At 49.4% G+C, this 20,580-nt stretch overlaps 1 protein-coding gene across 1 annotated transcript in view; it reads right to left on the bottom strand.

Annotated features, from left to right (window-relative positions):
* Window positions 1–13,931: 13,931 nt before the first annotated feature.
* Window positions 13,932–20,580, bottom strand: part of MAPK1 (mitogen-activated protein kinase 1) — an 82,806-nt gene continuing 76,157 nt past the window's right edge. The window contains exon 9 of the mRNA XM_028528870.2: window positions 13,932–17,807. The gene's annotated coding sequence lies outside the window, so the exon portion shown is untranslated. The remainder of the gene's footprint in view (window positions 17,808–20,580) is intronic.

Raw genomic sequence — 20,580 nt, 5'->3', positions numbered from 1 at the left:
CGCCTCCGCAGGGCGCGAGGCATCCTCCCGCCGCCGCCCCGCGGGCCGCCAGCCCTTTGTTTTGGAGCCGCGGCCCCGCCGCGCCGCCGTTAACGGCCTCGGAACGCAGGGCCGGCCAATCAGCATTCAGCACTGCCCGCGCCCCGCCCGCGCCCCGCCTCGCCCGCGCGCCCCCGCCCTGCGCGCTCCGAGCCCGGGAGCTCGGCCGGCACGCACTCGGCCCGGCTGGGCAGGGGCGCACGTGCCGCGGGGCGCGCCGCGCTTCCATTGGCCGGCCCTCTGAGCGCGGCCTCGGAGCCAGCCTGTGAGGGCCGAGGGGCGCAGGGGCGGGGCCGCGCGGGTTGGGGCCGAGCTCGGGGGCGTGCTCGGCGAAGAGGGCCGCGCGCAGGCGCGGGTTAGTCGGGGCTGGTCACTTTCCACGCGCGATTCTCTTGTGTGGAAGCCTACCAGGAGAAGGCCGCGGGTCACCTACTCTCTCCGCACACGCAGATTGGCCATGGATATGCTGGGCTCACAGTCGTGTGGCGGAGGTGGGGTGTGCGGGTTGACCGTGCGCGGCGCCTGGGTTTACCCGCCCAGACCCTCCTTGACCCTGTCCGTGGAGTACCAGGTCTTGCGCGCTTACCCACTCCGCCCACCCTCCCTGAGCTCTCCAAGCCATTCTGAGAACCTCTGGATCTGCACCTGGCCACTCGCTCTGCTCTGGAAGCCCCAAATCGGGCCGATGGTGGGCTCGAGCCCCAGGCAGCCCGCCCCCTCTCGTTGGCCACACTTTGTGCCTCACTCCTGTCATCATTTTGTTGGTTCCATGCCCCTTTTCTACAGATTGTTTTTTTAAGTACATATTTTTTTAAACCCATGAAGTTGAGGTTACATTTTGTGTAATATTTTTATACATGTCAGCATTCTTCAGGTCTTGTTTCTTTTGTGCAATGCACTGTACAGATCTCCGTGTCTTTGGGTGTCACCCGAGTTATTACTTAGGAAGCAGCTGGTTGTTGCCTCTTAAATATTTGTGGGAACTTACCCCTTCTCCTACCTATGTCTCCAGCTCCCTGCTCTCACAAACCTGGTTGCAAAGTGGGAACTCAAGATTTTAAGATGCTTTGTTCAGATGTGTTAGCATCTCTTCCTTAACTGCTAATCCTTTCAGGCCTCTCTCAGTTTCTTAAACATTATACTTCTGTTGTTTTTGCGATTGCAAATATCTTTTCTCAACCAGTGCTTTTGTTGAGAACAAATTGTACTTCTAATATGATCCACAATTTATATAATTTTGTATTTCCGCTTTTTGGTGGGGCATTTTTCTGTTACTACAGATGTTCTCATCCTCACCCGAGGACTCACCCATTGATTTTCAAGAGGAAAGGAGATAGAGAAGGAGAGAAACATTGATGTGAGAGAGAAACATCTATTGGTTGCCTTTTCATATGTGCCCAGACTGGCACTGGAACCTGCGACCTAGGCTTGTGTTCTGACTGGTAATCGAACCAGCAACCTCTTGGTTTACAGGATGATGCTCCAACCAACCAAGCCACTGGCTAGGGCTATTATTGCAGCTTCTTACAAATACTTTTAGTGGCTGCACAGTATTAAACTTAACAGATACCTACCTATTTAACTATGTATGGTGGTTGGGCACTTCGATAATTTCTGCTCTACTTAGCAGACCCCTTTGTGTTCTTTGAAAATTGGCACCAGACTCACTATTGTTTTTTGCATCATGGTTCCCAGCTTCATTCTTGGAGGTGCAGCTTTCTCTTAGAGTCTGAGTGGCTGCAATGTGTGTGTGAGTTGTAGGTCATCCTTCCGGCATCCTGTCCTGCAAGGACCTTGTCCTCTGCATGGCCCGAATGCAACCCCCCTTGCTGACCACTCACCAGTGCCTTTCAAACATTTTTAACCATGACCACAGTCAATGAGACATGTTATGGATTTGAAGTTTCTGTTTGGGATAACGACAACTGGGGAGAGTGGTGATGGTGCACACAATGTGAACGTACTTAAAATGCCACTGAGTCACACACACACTTAAAAGTGGTTCAAATGGCAAATTTTGTTACTGTGTTTTACCACAATAAAAATAGTAAAAATATAGACTCATTACGATCCAGTATACACACATGTAAGAAAAAGTTTCATGATTTAGTGCTTATTCTGTGCAGTGCCCTGGCATTCCCTGTACCTTCCTGTGTTCATTCAAGACTCTGACTTCACAAGGCACCCATCGGCCACGGCCTGCAGCCTGCCACCTGTCCCCCGTCACCACCACCCTCCCAACCTCCATTTTGGGCAGCCCACTCGAGGACACGGCCACGCTCTCTGGAGCCCTCCTGTTAACGATCTGGTCACAGCCACCTGCATCAGGAGCCACAGTGCATTGTCCCCTCCACCTGCCTGCTGGCCGTCCTCTTCCCTTGTGCGCTCACCACCCCCCTCAGCCCCTTTCTCACGCCGCACGCTTGCCCGGCAGACCCCCGACCCGGCAAAAAGAGACTGCATGGCTGGAGAAACGCTTTCCTCATGGAGACTGGTTTCCAGGGCAGTGCCGACCATCTGCCTGGCAGCCCTGCCCCACCTCTCGAGTCCATCCCTGCCCCCGCGTTCCTGGAAGATGACCCTACATCTCCTGCCCCTTGCTAGCTTTGTGTCCTATGTGATTGAAAACATCCCCGTCAGCCAGAGAGCTTGCCTCCTGCTCCCACTGCTGACCTTCCCGCCCCACCCCCCACCATGAGAACATCACCCATGTCTTCCCCAAGACCGTGCAAGTAGCACGAGTCCACTCGGTCCACCCCGTGCTGCTGAAGGGCCACCTCTGCCATGATCTCCTCTTCCTCCTGCATCCTCAGTCCCCTCTTTATTGGGTTTTCCCACCAGAATGAGGCGTGCTCTCATCTCCACATCCCCCTTTTCACTGTTGTCCTGCTTCCTGCAACTGTTCCGAGCAAGATCACTCAGGGGCAGTGGGGCCAGGCTCCCCCATTCTCAGGTTTCACTCCCAACCTCTTGATGGATGAGGCGGTGCCAAGCCTAACGCCTGGCCTCAGCCAAGTCTCCATGGAGGGCCCAAGCAGCACCTCACCCCCCACCTCTCATTTCCTACTCCTGTGCATGCATGGGGTCAGCCCGAGTTTGGAGGGACCCCCTCACTTCTGAGGACAACTGCAGGTGTGAGGCTCCCACGATAGATAGCTCTTCAGCCGGGTAATTTCCTAGAAGTAGACATGGGAAGCTGCTACACTCACAGCTACAGTTTACAGCAGAGAGGGGATACAGATTGGAATCAGCCATCGGGAAAAACACACACTGAAAGGTCCAGGGAAGTCCCAAACGTGGAGCTTCCGGTGGTCCTCTCACTGTGGAGTCACCAACAGCCGCCTCTCCTGGTTCCAACGAGTGACGACACACACAGTCTGGCCAAGCAGGGGAGCTCGCAGAGCCTGGGGGCGGGGGGGGGCGGGGATGGCGTTCAGAGCTTTCACTGGGGCTCCTTCACACAGCCATGATGGACCCATCGATCGAGTGCTCCAGGGTCCCAGAGTGGGCGGGCCCCAAAACACCCGCCCCGAACCCCGTGGTGGGTGCCCTCACTGAAAACCACATTGTTAGACCATCCGAAAGGACACAGCCCCCAGGCAGTCCTTCCCGTCAGGGCTTACAGCCTGCCCCCCAGAGCAGAGGGCGCAGGCCTGGCTCCTCACCACCGACCGGGTGAAGTTTGTCCTATGCAGTCCCCCTGCTTCCCCCTCTCCAGACACCTGGGCTCCCAGCCGCTCCTCCTCAGCAACTTGCCGGCCCCTCCCCTGGAAGGCGCCTCTTGCTTCAGGTTTCTCCTTGAATGTGTCCCCAGCAGAGAAGCCACCCCCTCCGGGCTCGGGGGGGACCAGCTGCCCCCACTCAGCTTTGTTCCTTCTCCTTACCCAACCCCCCCCCCACCCCGCCTGCATTTTCTCCTTTGTTTGGTGCATCGTCTGTCCCTTCACCAGGATATGAGTCCCCCGATGGCAGGGGCTTGGTTTGCTCCCAACTGTGCTTCCACCACTTAGAAAACCTGCCGGATGAGCGAGTCCTGCTGGACAACTGAGGATCCATGAGCTCCAAGACGCCAACAGCAGAAACGTCAGCATCCCCCAGCTCCTTCCTGCCAGGACGCCCCGAGCACTGGGAGCAGCACCGAGGCGGCGTGTGGGCAGTCGTCAGGGCTGGCGTGCCACGGAGGGTGCCGGTGTTCAGCGGTGTCACAAAACAGCTGCCAGTGAACCTGCCTTCTGACAGGGACTCCAGTCCAGCATGGGTGGATGGAATTGGAAAGTGGACAAGAATGTGGAACCCATGAGACTGTAGGTGCTGTGGGGCGGGGACTGTCCAGCCCCACGCGGCCTGTGGCACGGGCTGGCTGGCACGGGGCTCCCACACAGAGGTGGGTGGCTGAGGGCTGGGACAGTCGTCCCTAGGGGAGCCAGTCTGGCTGGGTGGGACAGGCCGCATTGTGTTCCCCCAAATGTGACTATTGTGGCGATGGTGGTCTTTATTTTTTTTTTTATTTTATTAAAATTGATGGATTGAGTGACTGATTTTACAGGGAGAGGAAGGGAGAAAGAAACATCCATTTGTAGTTCCACCCACCCACACATTTATTCTTGTTCATTCTTGCAAACATGTGCTCTGACCGGGCATCGACCCTGCCACCCTGGTGTGCTGGGACAAGGCCCTAGCGGACTGAGCTACCCAGCCGGGGCTGGAGAAGGTGGGGTGGTCTTTAGAGGGGTGATTAAATTAAAACGAGGCTGGTAGAGTGGGCCCTGATCCAGCCGGACTGGTGTCCTCGTGAGAAAAGACACACAGAGAGAGACGGCCAAGTGAGGACCCGGGGAGAAGATGGCAGCTGCAAGCCGAGGAGAGAGGCCTCAGGAGAAGTCAAACCTGTTGATATCTTGACCTTGGACTCTCAGCCCTATAAAGAAAAACATCTGTTAAGCTACCCAGCTTGGGGTACTTTGTCATGAAAGGCCTAGTAAGCTAATACTCTGGGTTTTAGTTTAGGTTGAGAATCACATCAATGATATGGAACATAAGGGAAAAAAATACCCCAACCACCAATTGGCCCCGGCTGGTGTGGTTCAGTGGGTTGAGTGCTGGTCTGTGAACCAAAGGGTCACTGGTTCGATTCCCAGTCAGGACACATGCCTGGGTTGCAGGCCAGGTCCCTAGCAGGGGGACACATGAGAGGCAACCACACATTGATGTTTCTTTCCCCCTTTCTCCCACCTTTCCTAAATATTTAAAATTTAAATATTTACATATTTAAAATTTATAAATATTTTACTTATAAATAAGTAGAATACTAAAAAAACAGAAGAAGAAAACAGAATAAAAAAATGATAGCGTGAGCATAAGTGTAAGCAGCCTCTGTCTGGGACAACTTCAAGTCCAACATTCGCATCTTAGGGGTGCCAGAAGAAGAGAAAGAGCAAGAAATTGCAAGCCTATTTGAAAAAATAATGAAATAAAACTTTCCTAATGTGGTCAAGGAAGTAGACATGCAAGTCCAGGAAGCACAGAGTCCCAAACAAGATGGATGCAAAGAGGCCCACTCCAAGACACATCATAATTAAAGTGCCAAAGGTTAAAGATAGAGAATCTTAAAAGTAGCAAGAGAAAAGAAGTTCCCTACAGGTGACTTCCCATAGCACTGTCAGTTGATTTCTCAAAAGAACCTTTGCAGGCCAGAAGGGATTGGCAAGAAATATTCAACGTCATGAAAAGCAGGGGCCTCCAGCTAAGATTGCTCTGCCCAGCAAAACTATCACTTAGAATCAAAGTGCAGATAAAGAGCTTCCCAGACAAGAAAAAACTACAGGAGTTCATCATCACCAAACCATTATCATATGAAATGTTAAAAGGGACTTATTTAAGAAAAGGAAGATAAAAACTATGAATAAAATGGCAAAAATACGTATCAACAATTGAATCTAGGAAACAAAATAAGCAAACGTTTTGATGGTTGCCAGATGGGGGGGGGTGTGGGGGGATGGGGGAAGAGGTGAGGGGATCAGGAAGTACAAACAGGTAGTTACAGAACAGCCGTGGGATGTAGAGTACAGTATAGGAAATGGAGAAGCCGAAGAACTTACATACATGAGCCACGGACACGAACAACGGTGGGGGGACTGCCTGAGGGAGTGTGGGGTGCTGGGTGGAGTGGGGCAAAGAGGGAATATCAGGCCAACTGTAATAGCATAATTAATAAAATATAACTTAAAAAACTTCCAGCGTCAGGATTAAGGAGAGAAAGATGTAAAAGCAGAGATGAAATTAAGTTACTGACAGAAGCGGTTGCCATGGTATCGTACTGTCCTTGGAGCCTGCCACCTGCCACTGTGATTTCTCCCTTCTTCCTGCAAATGAAGGATTCCATGAGGAAAAAAATAAAGAGGGAGAAAAATACAATATATGTCTTAATTAGGAATAGTCACTAATGACAGGAGTTTATATTTTAAGAGTATATATCAACATACAGAGTTTCTCAAAATTTAAACAGGTCCCTTGGCATCTTGTTAAAGTGCGGATGTTGAATGTGGTACGTCTGGGTTGGCGCCGGAGATTCTGCATTTTAATTTTTAATTGCGAAAAAAACTACATAAAATTGACCATCTTGAACCACAGAAGCTGCGTTTTCAATGGGCTCTGGGGTGATGCTGACGCAGGGGGTCGTGGCCCACATTCTGTGCGTTAGGCTTTAATAGAGCCTTTCTTTGTGCTGCCGCTCAAGGTCGGTGGGGCGGCGGGCAGACCAAGCGAGCCAGTGAGCCAGCGGCACAGCGTGCTTTCCAGGAAGTTCCTGGCAGGCAGACAAGGGAGGGGCGATGCCACTTCAGAGTGGCCAGGAAGCTGCCTGACTTAGAAGTGCGGCTGGGATTTGCATGTTGGAGGATCAGAGCCTGACGAGGTCACTTTAAGACACTTAAAATTTGGTCACTGCACCCTGGCTGGTGCAGATCAGTGGACTGGGCACCAGCCTGCGAACCGGGAGGGTTGCTGGTTCAATTCCCAGTCAGGACACACGCATGGGTTGCAGGACAGGTCCCCTTTGGGGAGGCACACAAGAAGGAATCACACACTGATGTTTCTCTTCCTCTCTTTCTCCTTCCTTTCCCCTCTAAAAATAAAATTTAAAAAACCTTTAAAAAAAATTCTGTCATTGCTGTACTGACTTGCAAGTTAGCCCGGCCATTCCTTAATGCTGGATATTGGAGAATGCTTTACTTTTTCTTTTTAATCCTCACCCAAGGATATATTTACTGATATTTTAGAGAGAGAAAAGGAGAGAAACATCGATTGATTGCCTCTTGTGTGTCCCCCAACCAGGGATCGAACCCGCAACCACCTAAGTATGTACCCTGACCGGGGATCAAACTCTCAACCTTCTGATTGGCTCCAATCTCTGCTAGATTCCACGGTATTCATCCACAGCACTATTAGCAGCATCAAAGGTTACACACTCCTAACTACTTCACCTCTGGCTTTTATAACTTTGCTTTTCCTGAAAAACCAGGAAGCAGTGTATGCTTAAAATGGCCCCTCATCATTTTAATTTGCATTTCCTATTTACAAATGGCCCTGCAAGTTTTTCCTCATGTAAGCAGACAACATTCTTTAATTGGCTATTAGTTGGGAACCAGGCAAATCTGTACTTTCGTGATTCATTTGTGCTTTGGAGAACAGACTTTCATTACTGGTCGCCGTGGCAGACGTGCCGCTGGCCCATGCGCCTGCCCCTCACCCCACCGCTGCCCATGCTGGTCTGTGTTGAAGGCAGAGGTTGGAGACATTTCTCTCCAGTCCCCCAGTCTGTCGCCGGACTTCTAGTTTTCCCCAACCGCACCTACTAAGCGAACGCCCTGCTCTTCCAGATGCGTTTGTTGGGAAAGGTGTAGGTAGACAGCAAGCATGAAAGGAGGGTGACTTCTCTTAGCGCCAAGATGAAGAGCTTCACAGCCATCACTCTCGCCCTCACAAGAAAAAAGCTGAACTGAAAATCAGTGATGTCCTAGATCCATGAGAGAACTGAGGTCACAGGACACGCCCACACACCCCAAACTGTAGAGACCGGCAAAGACAGAAAAGCACACAGCTCACCAGTAGCAGAAGCCACTGGAGCCAGCAACTTGAAGGAACATTCCAAGTGGCCCCTTCAATGGTAAGGTTGGTGAAAGTTGGATGCTGAGTGTGGACTCATTTGAGAGTTCAAAACTCATGGGGACCCAGTCTAGGGGGCCCCATGATGTCATGGGTTTACTGTCAGGGAGCCCCAGCAGGTGCTCACAGTGAAGACTGGAGTGAGACCCCCTGGGTTTATTACGGGGAGAGGGAACACATCCATCCGAAATATGCCTGGACAGCCCGTTCTCCATCACGAAAGCCAGACAGCAAGGGAGATGGCTTTCTTAGAGCCTCAGCCATCAGGGCAAAGGGATCCGCCTAACTCCAGCCCCTCTACCTAGGGGGACAAAAAGTCCCCGAGAAGCACCTACGAAGGCCACAGCCCGGGGTCGTATGCCCACTGGAAGACTGAGACCGATCCGTCTGATTACCAAGGCTGCCCACTCCTCCAAGCCTTACCATCCCATCGACAGAGCTCCTGCACACCCCCGAGGATTGCAGCTGGAGGAATGGCACATCTGATTCCATTTAAGAAGGAGTCTCTTGAGGTAAACCCCAACTCTACAGGGAAACAAAAGCAAGGGTGCTGGAGGAAGTTTCAGCCTCTGACCTACAGGTGAGCAAACTCAGCCTAATTCCTAGCCAGAAAAACATAGCTTCACACTCAGGGCCTGTCTACCTCAGTTCTATGACCCAATATATTATGTCTGGTTTTCAGCAGGAAAATCAGCATCAGGCTAAAAGAAAAAACACAGTCTGAAGAGCAAAGCACGCACTAGGAACAGACTCAGAGATGGCAGAGATTCTGGAATCACTGGACTGGGAACTTAAAACAACTGTGATTGACACGCCAAAGCTCTACAGGGAAAAGTGGACATCATGCAGGAACAGATGGGTAATGTAAGCAGAGACATGGAAACTCGAAGGAAGAATCAAAAGAAAATGCTAGAAAAAACACAACAACTAGAAATGGAGAATGCCGTTGACGGGTTCGTCGAAAGACTGGATGCCACCGAGGGAAGAATCTGTGAGCCAGAACGTCTGGTCGGTGGCCTCTGTGCTGCTGACCCACTCCCCGGGTCCGCTGTGGAGGTGTTACATCACCTGCGGCATGGTGTTCCTTCACCTGCTCTCTCTGGCGGCAGGCGCTGGCTCTTCTTTGGTCTGCCTCTGTGATCCTTCCTGGGTTCTTCTGGGGCAGAAGCCTTATGCTCCTCTGTGGAAGGAGACAGGCGGGCTCCTGGGCTGCCCCAACCTTGCTTATGCAAAGCAGGTGAACTTTTACTGATTTCATTTCATAAAAGGGTACTGGCGACAAAAATAGTTGAAACTTGAAAACCACCGTTGCATGGAAACTATACATGAACACTTTCAAAGGCAATTAAAAAAACACACAATTATTTAAGAGAGACCAGCACTGTCTTTTGGGTGCTGTCTTCACATGTTTTCAACACGGGTCTCTCCCCGTGGTTCTGCATCTCCACCTCCACCTCCCTGGGGAGCTGGCTCAATCTCAGAATACCCACACTTTTTCTTGCTTGTGAAGTCAGCCAGGTCCTGACGCTCACAGAATGGGAATTCTTGAGTGTGGCAACACTGGGAAGGAAGTAAAAGGGCTGTCTGGGCTTCAGAGGGAACAAAGGGGACACAGGTTGCTGGCAATGATGACGTGGCCACTGGTCCTTGCCTGACCCCCCCCCCCAAGCTGCCTCGGGGTCAGCACACTGGCCCCCTGCGAGCAGACCGCCAGCTCCCGAGCCGGCGCTCGCCATCTGCAGACCTCCCTCTGGCGCTGGCGCCTCAGAGCTTTGGCCCTGGTGCCCCGGGTCGCTGCACACCCCCTTCCCACTGAGCAATGTGCCTCCCCCATCCTCCCGTCATCTCCACAGCTGACCGCAGGCTTCTGTTACCTTCCGGTCTTACTAACAAAAAAAAAGGGGGGGGGGCATGGCTTCCCTGCTCCTCTGGTCAAGGAGTTCAAGAGTAATGTTTCCCAACTCCTGCCCAATTAGGTGCTCCCCTTCCCTAAAGCTTTCATTCCCCGTTTCTTTCTCTAGCTGGTGAGCCGCAGCATGGTCATTCAGGGTTTATCAAGCTTAACTAGCTGGGCACTCTGCCCTTGGACACAGCCCAGCACATCACGGGCTGCTGTCCTAAACCAGCTCCGCCGGGTCCCATCACCTCACTCTGGTCAGCTGAGTGGAAAAGCATCTCTACAGCCAACATCGAGTGCAGGACATTGTTACATAGAGACTTCTCTCCAGACTCAATTTTAGAAATTAGGAAATGGACGATGGAGGGGAAGAAGGACATGGGATAGAATTCTTCCAGGCACTGGTGATTTAAAATGCCCTTCATTTCAAAATGACGAGATCCCTGCCTCTTCCCCATGTGTACCCACAGCACTGTGGAGGCTCACAAGGCCCACGTGAGGGGGTGACAGTATTTTAAAGAGTTTTTCTGATCATCTCCGAAGGAGACAAAACTTTGCTTCTAAACAAGAACTCCTTTTTCGTATTTGTTGTAGTCATTCAGCTTTTGAGTCCACACCCTTATGGACCTCACAGATAGACTACTGCAAAGCCAGTGGACGCAGTTTCTGGCCTTTTACAGTTGTAAGGTTTCCTCCCCTCCTCCAGAGATCTGCACCACCAGGGATTTCCTTAATAAGGACAGCCCGGGGCTGGCTCTGCGTCAGGCGCACGGCAGGCACACAGTGCTGAGACGACTAGTGAATCAGCATCAAGTCAAGCAAGCAGCAGCCCACACCACTGGTTTCTTCCACTGGGTGATCTGCAACTGAAAGCAGACAGGGTCTCTTCCTTCCCCGCTGCTAACGACCGTCCCATGTCACATGAAAAGCCAACAGCATGACAGCCCACCTCGATCCACAGTTTTCATCCTACTCTGGTGACTTTCTGTGCCCTGCAGACATCCCCCAGCTCGTCACGCCGGGAATGCCTATGAGATTAACAGAAAAACTTGTATTGATCTCTGCCCCTGGGTCCTGGCACAGGACTTTTGAAACCCATGTCATTTCCTGGGTGACAGGGCACTAGGGGCACCTTCTGTTCTAATCGGTCTTTGACCTGGTTCCTGACACTGGGTTTCTGCAAACCTTACAGTTTCGAGTGCTGGGAGTGTCTTCTGTTCTAATGAGGCCACTCGGGGTGGGCTCCTGGGTGAGCACTGGTCACTGGAAACACCAGGCCATGATCAGAAGCTTGGAAATTTTCTCCTGTCCCTCATTCTCTTGAGAAGGGGAAGGGCTGAAAATGGAGTTATTGATCGGTCACACCTATGTGAAGCCTTCATAAAATCCCAAAAGTATGCGGTTCGAGGAGCTTCCACACTTTGGGAGGTCAATGTGCCCCAACTCAATGAGGACAGAAACTTCTATGTCTGCTCGGGACCCTCCCAGACCTTGCTTGACGTGTCTCATCTGGCTGTTCCTCAGCACCGTCGTAGAAACTGGCAAACCAAGTTCTGTGAGATGCTCTAGTAAATTAGCTGACCCCAAGGAGAGGGTTGTGGGAATCTCCGATCTATAGCTGGTTGGTCAGAAGCTCAGGTCACAACCTCGGCTTGTGACTGGCATCTGAAGTAGACGGGGTGGGGGTGGGAGGGAAGTAGTCTCTTTGGACCGAGCCCTTAACGGTAGGATCTGACACTATCTCTGGGTAGAGGGCGTCATAATAAAGTTGAATTCTTGGATACCCAGTTGTCCCAAGAATTGCTTTGTATTGTATGGAGAACCCCACCACACCAATGTTGGAAACTTGGGTACCAGAACCCATACAGCTTCATTTTCAAAGAACAGGACGGGAATCGGAACACTGCCTTCTACGTGTCCACATCTCCCGCCACACCCCCTGCGCACCGGGCCCCCCTCACAACGGCATGCCAGTCCTCCTGCTCAGTTGCCTTGCCCTCTGCCCCGAGTCCCCTCGGGCCCCTGCTTGATATCCAGCTGACATCGCTGCCAGAGACATCCCTGTGGCTGCACGGGCTCGCTGCACCCCACGCAGGCTCAGGAGTGTTGCCTCAGCCCGGCCCCCAGTGCTGAGCACCATTCCTGCTTCTCTCGGTGGCTCTTCCTCATTCTCCATGGACTGTTGCCACTTCACCTGAAAAAACACATCACGGGGTACAACCTCACCCCATTTCCCCCTCTCCACCTAGAAAATAACCTTTCGTTTTCAGCTCCCCCTTGGTACTAGATTCAGAAAGAGCCCATGCCCACCTAGACCCTCCCTTTACCTGCCCTTAGTCCCGCAAGGCCCAGCCCTATTGTCCCCCCGTCCCTCCTCACTTAGGCTCAAGACAGCCAAGCCTGCCCCCCACAAAAACCAATCCTTCCACTGCTCCCCCGTGGACACACACCCCCTCCCCTCCGCCTGCTCCGTAACCCCCCAAGATCTGGGGTTGGTTTCTGCGCTTGTCAGAGCACTGCTCTATAGTCACGGGTCTGCTCTGCACACCCTGGTTCTGATTAAACGCGACAAACTGGACCACCCAGGGTGCTGGTCCACCTCTGACTAGAATGTCTACGTTAGTGTCCAGGCGAAGAGCTTATCACAATGAAAGTGGGGAAGAATATGATCATTAGATTTCTGTGTTGAAGAAGGAAGATGACTGTTTTACTCACCATGTACAGAATTTAGGCAACAAAGTGTTAATCTGTCAAAGGGAAAGCAAATGTCATGCTCCCGTGACTGCTTCAAAAAGTCATTACAAACTCTCAGTTTGGGGGGGATCAACCCGGTGTCCTGCAGGAAGTTGTAGACAGCTAGGTTTTCCTCTCAGATGAACAGAAAGCAGTTAGTGAGATTAGCAGACACTTTAGTGCCACCTTAACAATAAAATTTAAAAAAGCATTTAGGAGGATTTGCTACTTACTGAGTACTTGTCTTTAAATTTTTATGTTTTGACTTTTTTAGAGAGAGGGAGAGAGAGAAACACTGACTTGTTGATCCACTTATTTATGCATTTGCTGGTCGATGGTGTGATATGCTCTGATGGGACCGACCCCACAGCCTTGGTGTATTGGGACGACGCTCTAACCAGCTGAGCGCAACCCCCGCCACCCCGCCCGCCAGGGCCCGAGTACTTGCTTTGAGGTCCTACACTAGACAGCTGGACTGTATCTTCACAGTCCTCACCACAGCCAAGAGGAGGACACCGGTTCCATTTTCCAGCTGAGGGACTGAAGCACAGAGCGGCACAATGACCTGCTGAAAGCCAGCTGCAGTTGTGAGCAGAGGGCTGGTTTTGAACCCAGTTTTATGGGCCCTAAACCTGTACTCTTTCTACACTAGTATACCGAAACATTTCTAATATTTTGTCTGGTAAATACCTCACCACATGATGTCCAATGTCTTATATCCAATAAGAGCCACATTTCCAAGAGTCCTGAAACAGTCATAATTTCTTGGTCTGACAGAGGCTGCCAATGACACCAGCCCTGGCGGCAGAGCTGCTGAAGTTCAGGAAAGCAAGCAGAGATGCACGTGAGCACTGCGTGAGGGCTCCCGGCACCGCCTTCTTTCCTCCCCTTCAGCCAGCGGTCTAGAGAACAAACTGGAAAAATGACGGAGCACTAAAACCCCAATGGACGCCAGCGCACCAGCTTATGGTTCTATCACTAATAAGCCAAGTCAAATTAGGAAGATTTACTTATTTTAGAAACATTCTAATAAAGAACTAGATGAGTTCATATTTTCACACATAAAATTCCAATTAAAATGTACATGCACAGTACCATGTTATTTTGGTAACACGGACACAATTTAATGATTCTAATTTCTTTGTAGTTTTTACAAGTCAGGTGCCATAACATTCAAATAATCCATCTTTTAAAAAGTACGTTTACAACATCAAAAGAATTAAGATGAAATATAAACCTTTCTACTTACAATTTTTATACAGATTAACCAAATCACAGATACCACAAATAAATGTTAAATTGTAACAATATAATGAATAAACATTCAGATTCTTAATAAAATCTTCCTTTAACTTCTTTTTCTAAACTTACCATTATACTAAATAATCTATGCAGAGTTTTGGGGTACAATACCAAGAAGGCACCAACAGTACAAAGCAGATACAAAGCAGTTTCAGAACTTTCTTGAGTGCTCTACACAGATAAACAGCACAAAAAAGGCAACGAGCTTTAGGTGAACCTGGTGCAACCCTACAGAATTCCCTCTGGATGCTCAGAACGGGCCGTTTCTGACCCACGCTGCCGAGCTGGACTACAGTGAGAGAAACCACAGATTTACTCTACTGCTACATGCGTCTTGTCTGCACTATAGGAGTATCATATTTCAAACACCAGCATAACAATTTTAAAGCACAAATGCTTTAAAAATGTATAAGCAAAAGGATTGCTCAAATTTTCAAAACCACTACATTTACAAAAATATTTCCCTTAAACTTGGGATTACTCCAAAACATTGATTTACAAATATAAAAGTATTATGGAAGGACCCAAAGCATGTGTGCATTATGTACGTGTGTATTAACATACTGTTACCACACTATATAAAAGTTACCAATTTAAAAACTGTATTAACAGATAAGCAAATAAAGGTAAAACAGTCGCCTCTGAATGGTCTGAATATTACGTGGCACTCAGCGAGGGCAGTATACCGGTCCGGTGACTCTTTAGAAACAACCACCGATGAACCACGTGTGGCTCCTGAAAGCTAACAGGTGCCGCTACCCCTGTGCCTGCAGCGGAAGGAATCACCGCGAACACACCGAGCACTGTGCACTGCACGCGAGCACGACGACAGCCTTTGCCCCAGGCATCGAAGTGGCCTGTGCACCCCTACCGTCGGCGCTGAGACCTGTGTCGGCACAGGGTCAATGTGAGTGCGCTCCAACCCACTGCACTGGCTTGGGAGGCATTTTATTTCATGCTAAATGAAAGGACTGGAATGTTTCAACAGGAGTTTTTTGCTTACATTTTAGACACCAAAAAAAGCCATTAGTCTAAATGCTTATGTTCAGTATCACCAACATAAACTTATGAACTAATCTGTACATTTTTAGAGATGCATGAAGATTCGAATGATGAATCTTGCACACATAACAGCTGGTACTTTCTCACAGGTCCCTTGGTTATGACAATTCTCTGACCTATTAAATCAGGTTTGGCATGATTAATAACAAGCACACAATGTATGGTTACAGTGATTCTAGAATGCAGTTAGTGGTTTCATGCCATTCTGACTCCAGGGTACCAGCAAGGAGGATGAGAAAGAGCCCCGTCCCCAAGGATTAGTAACCAAGGCTATGGCTTTCTATTTAGAGAACTGCAGATTAACCTCCTAATAATACTAACATTCCATCTAAAAACAAAGAAACAAGAGCAATAAAATCGTCAATGCTCCTTTTAAAGTGAAAACTGACTTGTCAGCGTATCGCGTTAACAGTCACATCTGCATCCGGTCAATGCTGTGTGGACCTGGACATGGTGGCTCTGAGCGTGGAGGTGAAGCTCATTTCAGAGCAAGAATGTGATTCTGAGTTCTGAGGATGAGTCAGCTATCCTTGTTTAGCCCATGAGGCATGAGCATCAGCACCCTGGGCTGGGGCGGGTGGGCCGAGGGATGCTGAGCAGCCCTTTTGAGTGCTCAGCTGTGCCGAGCAACAGCTCTGGGGCACACAGGCAAGCCCTCTTTAGAAAGAACCAGAGAATCCAACCTGAGACGTTTGGGCTTCTTCACTAGAGTGTGACAATATTCTGCTATGATATGTATAAAGAAACAGGTCAGAACTGATTTCTCTGCTGTGTAAGAAGGAAAAAAGGGGAAAAATGCTTTCTAAATCATTTCATGTAAACCAGTGTTGGTGCAGCGCCTGGGTGGGAAGGCGAGGCCTGTAAGCACTTCTGTTCCAAGCACAAACTGAGCCTGACTGTCCATTCGGACACGCTGATCCAGAGGAAATCAACACTGAATCTTAACATGAATATGAAGATAGAAGATGTACATTTATTTCCATGAATTACAAGTGCATTTCTGTTCATATTAGCAGGCAGTCTTTATATAACCCATTCTTCATTGCTGTCAAAAATCAAACAAGAAGAGAAATGAAAAGCTAAAAATAGAATTATTCCTAAGTGATCTGCTGAATAGCATTTTCCGTGGAACACAACTCAGAGGTAACAATAGATTTTTCATTTCAATCATAGGCATGTGGCACTTGGACAGTCATCTCTGCACAGAAAGCTGTAACAGTCATGCGAGGGTACAGTAATTATTGAACAAGGCAAATTTCTCACCACAGAGAGCAGTGGGGGAGTCAAGAGGAGGCACCGCACTGGGACAGAACACCGAGTCAACGCCACAGTGTACAGTGGCAGGAACAAATACTTAAAGAGATCAGGAAAATAAGGGACTGAGCTCCAAACATGACTTAGTGCTAGCTTTTTCCGACAGGCTTAGCTCAGCAGTATCAGAAACATTTGAGAGCACTTGATGACAGAACAGTGCTTCATGTCGTGAGCTCATGAAGGCTTTATTACAAACTGTTATATCGTAGGTTGAAAAATGAACTTGAGATGCTGACATGCTGTAGGAGGAAAAGAATTGTACACTTTCTCATTTAAAGACGCAGTGTTTACCCTCTGCTAAATCCCCAGGCATCGAATGTGGTTACACTGAATGTGGCACACCATGTGAAGTAGCTTGGGGTATGGGAACCCCTGGGACGGAGCTCCGCCCAGTGGTATCAGGCAGCCTATCGGCTACTTCTCCAGATACCTTCCTCAGCGCCCTGCTGTGACCTTTATTTCTCACTAAATCTCCAGTGAAGCTGCCACTTTAAAGCTTTTTGCATAAGTCCTGCAAACACTCTGTTCTGCATATAACACATTTTGGCCAGTGTTATACCTCTGTAAATGGTACAAATAACCAAAGTAAATCTACAGAGTGAAGTCGCTGAGTGCAGTACATCTTTCTTTTATTTAGAAAAATGACTGAGTTTTCTAAAAGCTGGGCAAACAGCGCATACCTTAAATGTTAGTGACTAACATGATATGAGAAAAGACACTGACAAGTGCCCCCAAGGTTCGCAGGACGGAGCACTTGCCGCAGGCTGCAATGTCATCCCAGGTGTTTCCACGAGTTCCTGCTCTGGGGAAACAATTATGGTGAAAAGGTGAAGTGCAAATAAGGGGCTGTCACTGACTTAAAGTGCCCAAGGTAGTAGCCTTTCCTATCATAAAGTGAGATGCCAGTGACGAGAGCCAATGTGGAAAAATGATCTCTGGTGCGACTGCATGGGTCAGCAGGGCGTCATGTAAGCAAGGGTTCGGGAGAGAGAGGAACCACTGCATCTTTCAAACCAGAAAGCGATTAGTGACTAAAGCAACGGTAAGCAGTAGGTGCACTGAAGGTACGTACTGCCACAGGTCACCAGTGGGTGACACACACAGGGGTGCCAGGAACAGTTCTCTGGACTGAAGGAATTCTTTGAAAGCGTAAAAGCCACAACTACCAGAAACCGCTCCTCCGAATGGCTCAGAGGAGTCAAGGTGGGTAAGCTGAGACAGGCTGGAGACAGGACCAGGGTCAAGAACTGGGAAGAACACCGATGTCTGAGCACGTCCAGTCCTCTGAGCCCTTGTCCTATTGAAAAATAAACAAACCTATGAGTTAAGAATGAATCGCATTAAAACATCAGCAGTAGCACTAGGAAAATGTTCAAATGTCAAGAATGAACCATATTAAAGCATCACCAAAAACATCATGAGAAACAAAAAGTGAATAAATAAATAAATAACCCTGCAACAAGGTCATTTTACGCGAAACCACTTCAGGTGTAACATGGCAGTTCTGAAGAGGAAGGGCTGCATTCACTTTGAAGCCACTTCTCAGACATTTCTTAGAGCATGTTTCCTTACCACTCAGAGGGCACACAGACACTTGCTCACAGGTGGGCTGGCTTCACTATGCCCAAGACACGCTAATGTCTGAATCAGAATCTGAGGGTCTTTGTAATACAAAGCAAAAAACTTTTCTCCCTCCTCATATTCTTAGTAAGTCTCTTTCTCTCTGGATGACCAGGTAGGGCAAAATCAACTACATGGTAGCAGAAAGCTCAAGTTTTCTCTGACTGTGATACAGAAGAACAGCAAAACAGAGTGCTGGTTGAAAGAGTAAGGGCAGCGGGCCCAGATTCCAGAAAGGCAGGGAACTGTGCAATAGTTCCTATTAGCATGGGAGGGTTCTGACCGTCCAGGTCAGAGGTGATCTGACCTCCAAGACAGGAGCCTGAAGGGCAGCAGCCAGTAACTTGCTGACAGCCTTCATTCATTGTCTACACAGGGTTCACCTGGCCCTCCAGATGGGCCTTGCAAATGGGCCACCTGCAAGAGGTCCACGAGGAGTGTCACCATATTCAAGTGTAAGAAGCATATTCCCCCCTTCATTATCCTAATGTCTCTATTTTACTTGGAGAAATTACACTCCAAGTCAGATCTACTCTAACTATGTAATAGGCTCATGGTTCTCAACTGTGAGAGTCAGCATCCTTTGGAGTGTTAAGACACAGACTGCTGGGTGTGGAGTGTAGACAGACCACACTTTTGGGAACCGCTGCCTAAGGCACCCGACTGTATGTAATGAATTAACTTCACCCCTAGGTTTCTCTTAGCTTTGCATCATCCTTGGTAGAAATGAAAACACTGCCACTCAAAACATGTTGTATGGTACTGGTTCTGATGAGGAAGCATGGTTAAGGTGGTCAGGAAGGTAACCAAATCTGTCAAAATGCATACAACATATCTCCTTGGAGACCCTTACTGGTGTGAAAGGTTGGCTGGTATGACGTAGCAAAATGTCGCTATGCTAGTTCACAAGCGCTTTCAGATGGATGGCTTTTGTCTACCACTCAAGGTTCAGGACAGGAAGGGTGGGTGTCATGGCCCAATTGTGTAATGAGACAGGCTCAGATAGGGGAAAAGATCTCCATCTAGAAGTACGCCATTTGGAACTGCAACCGAACACAATGTCTATTAAGTCAATTGAGATTATAGAAACTTCCTTTGAAATAAATGACAAAAATAAGATGGATTGAACAGAGGTATATGAGAAAATAAGCAAAGTAAAACATTAATCATAGAATCTAGGTGGCAGAAATATGGGTATTTACAATACAACTTTCAACTTCTCAGAATAGTTGAAAACTGTCATTTAAAAAATACTGGAAAAAAAATCATGCTATAGGCATGTACTTTGCCTCCTGTGACTCTGGAGGAAGTGACCTAAACACAGAGCGACTATCTTCAGAATTGGGGTGGACTCTGGGTGGGGCTGTGGTCCTTGTCTGTTAACTGGGACTTCAGGAGGCACTGAGCCAAGAGCCATGGCCTGTGGCCCAGAAGCACCCTTGCCTTCTTCGCCTTGCTCCCTGCATTCACTGCATTGCTTCTCCTCTAGCAGCCCAGCCAGTTGAGCCATGGGTTCCTGCTCTCCGTGGTTCCCCAACACCTTATTGCCCCAAGTCACCTGCCCTAATGCTTCAGGACCTGAAACCACGTTTAGGGGAAAGGCGGGTCCGCTGGAAAGCCTGGGCTTCAGCCTCTTCATAGCCTGCTCTTGTGGGGCTCCCATGCAGCACTATCTCCCTGGCTCCACACTGCACGTTCCACCAGCGGAATGCCTTCTTTGCAGCACTGTGATGTTGGCCCGCCTCAATCTTTGCGGCCCATACCCACCCATGACACAGCACTCAGCTTCTTGTTGTCTCCCATGTCCAGCCATCAAACTCTGAGAAAGCACAGCCTGGGTCTCACTTGTACTCCTCTTTTGTTTCCCTGACCTGGCCGCCACCAGAAAGTGCTCAATGGTGATTAAACGAAGACGAACTGACAACTATGCCAACCCCAAGCGCTCTTTTACACTAAAACATGGGTGACAGTTCTGCCCCCTACTAGACCATGTGAACTTTTGAGGCCATGCTCAAGTCTTACTTGTTCTGTGCAGCCGGGTGTCTAACACAGCCTGGCTTACAGCATGCCACTGTATGTGTGCAATGACACAAGCTGCTGGGGGAAAACGGAGCCACCAGCTGGCTTTGGTGTAATGACCCGTGAAAAGGACTGTGAAGGAAGAAAAGCAACTGCTCAGATCAATCTTCTAGGCGGGGGGGGTGGGGGGTGGGGGGGGGTGGGTCAGTGAACCTGCTCTGTAAAGGGCCAGATAAGAAGTTCTTCACAAAACCCAGTGGTAGCTGATGAGAGTGCAGGCAGTCTGACCTTGTGCAGACACAGGGAGGGAAGAGCAGGCTCTTGGGAAGTCTTGAGAGACTGTCTATCCTACTGTGAGCACTGAGCAGAGGGGCCAGGAAGGAAGCCCCATGGGGACTCAAGTTAAGGTGTGAACATGGGTGGGTCCTGGG

The sequence above is a fragment of the Phyllostomus discolor genome, chromosome 13 (assembly GCF_004126475.2).
Source record: "Phyllostomus discolor isolate MPI-MPIP mPhyDis1 chromosome 13, mPhyDis1.pri.v3, whole genome shotgun sequence".
NCBI lineage: Eukaryota > Metazoa > Chordata > Mammalia > Chiroptera > Phyllostomidae > Phyllostomus > Phyllostomus discolor.
Note: the sequence above shows the minus strand (reverse complement) of the source record. Positions and strands in the feature narration are given on the sequence as shown.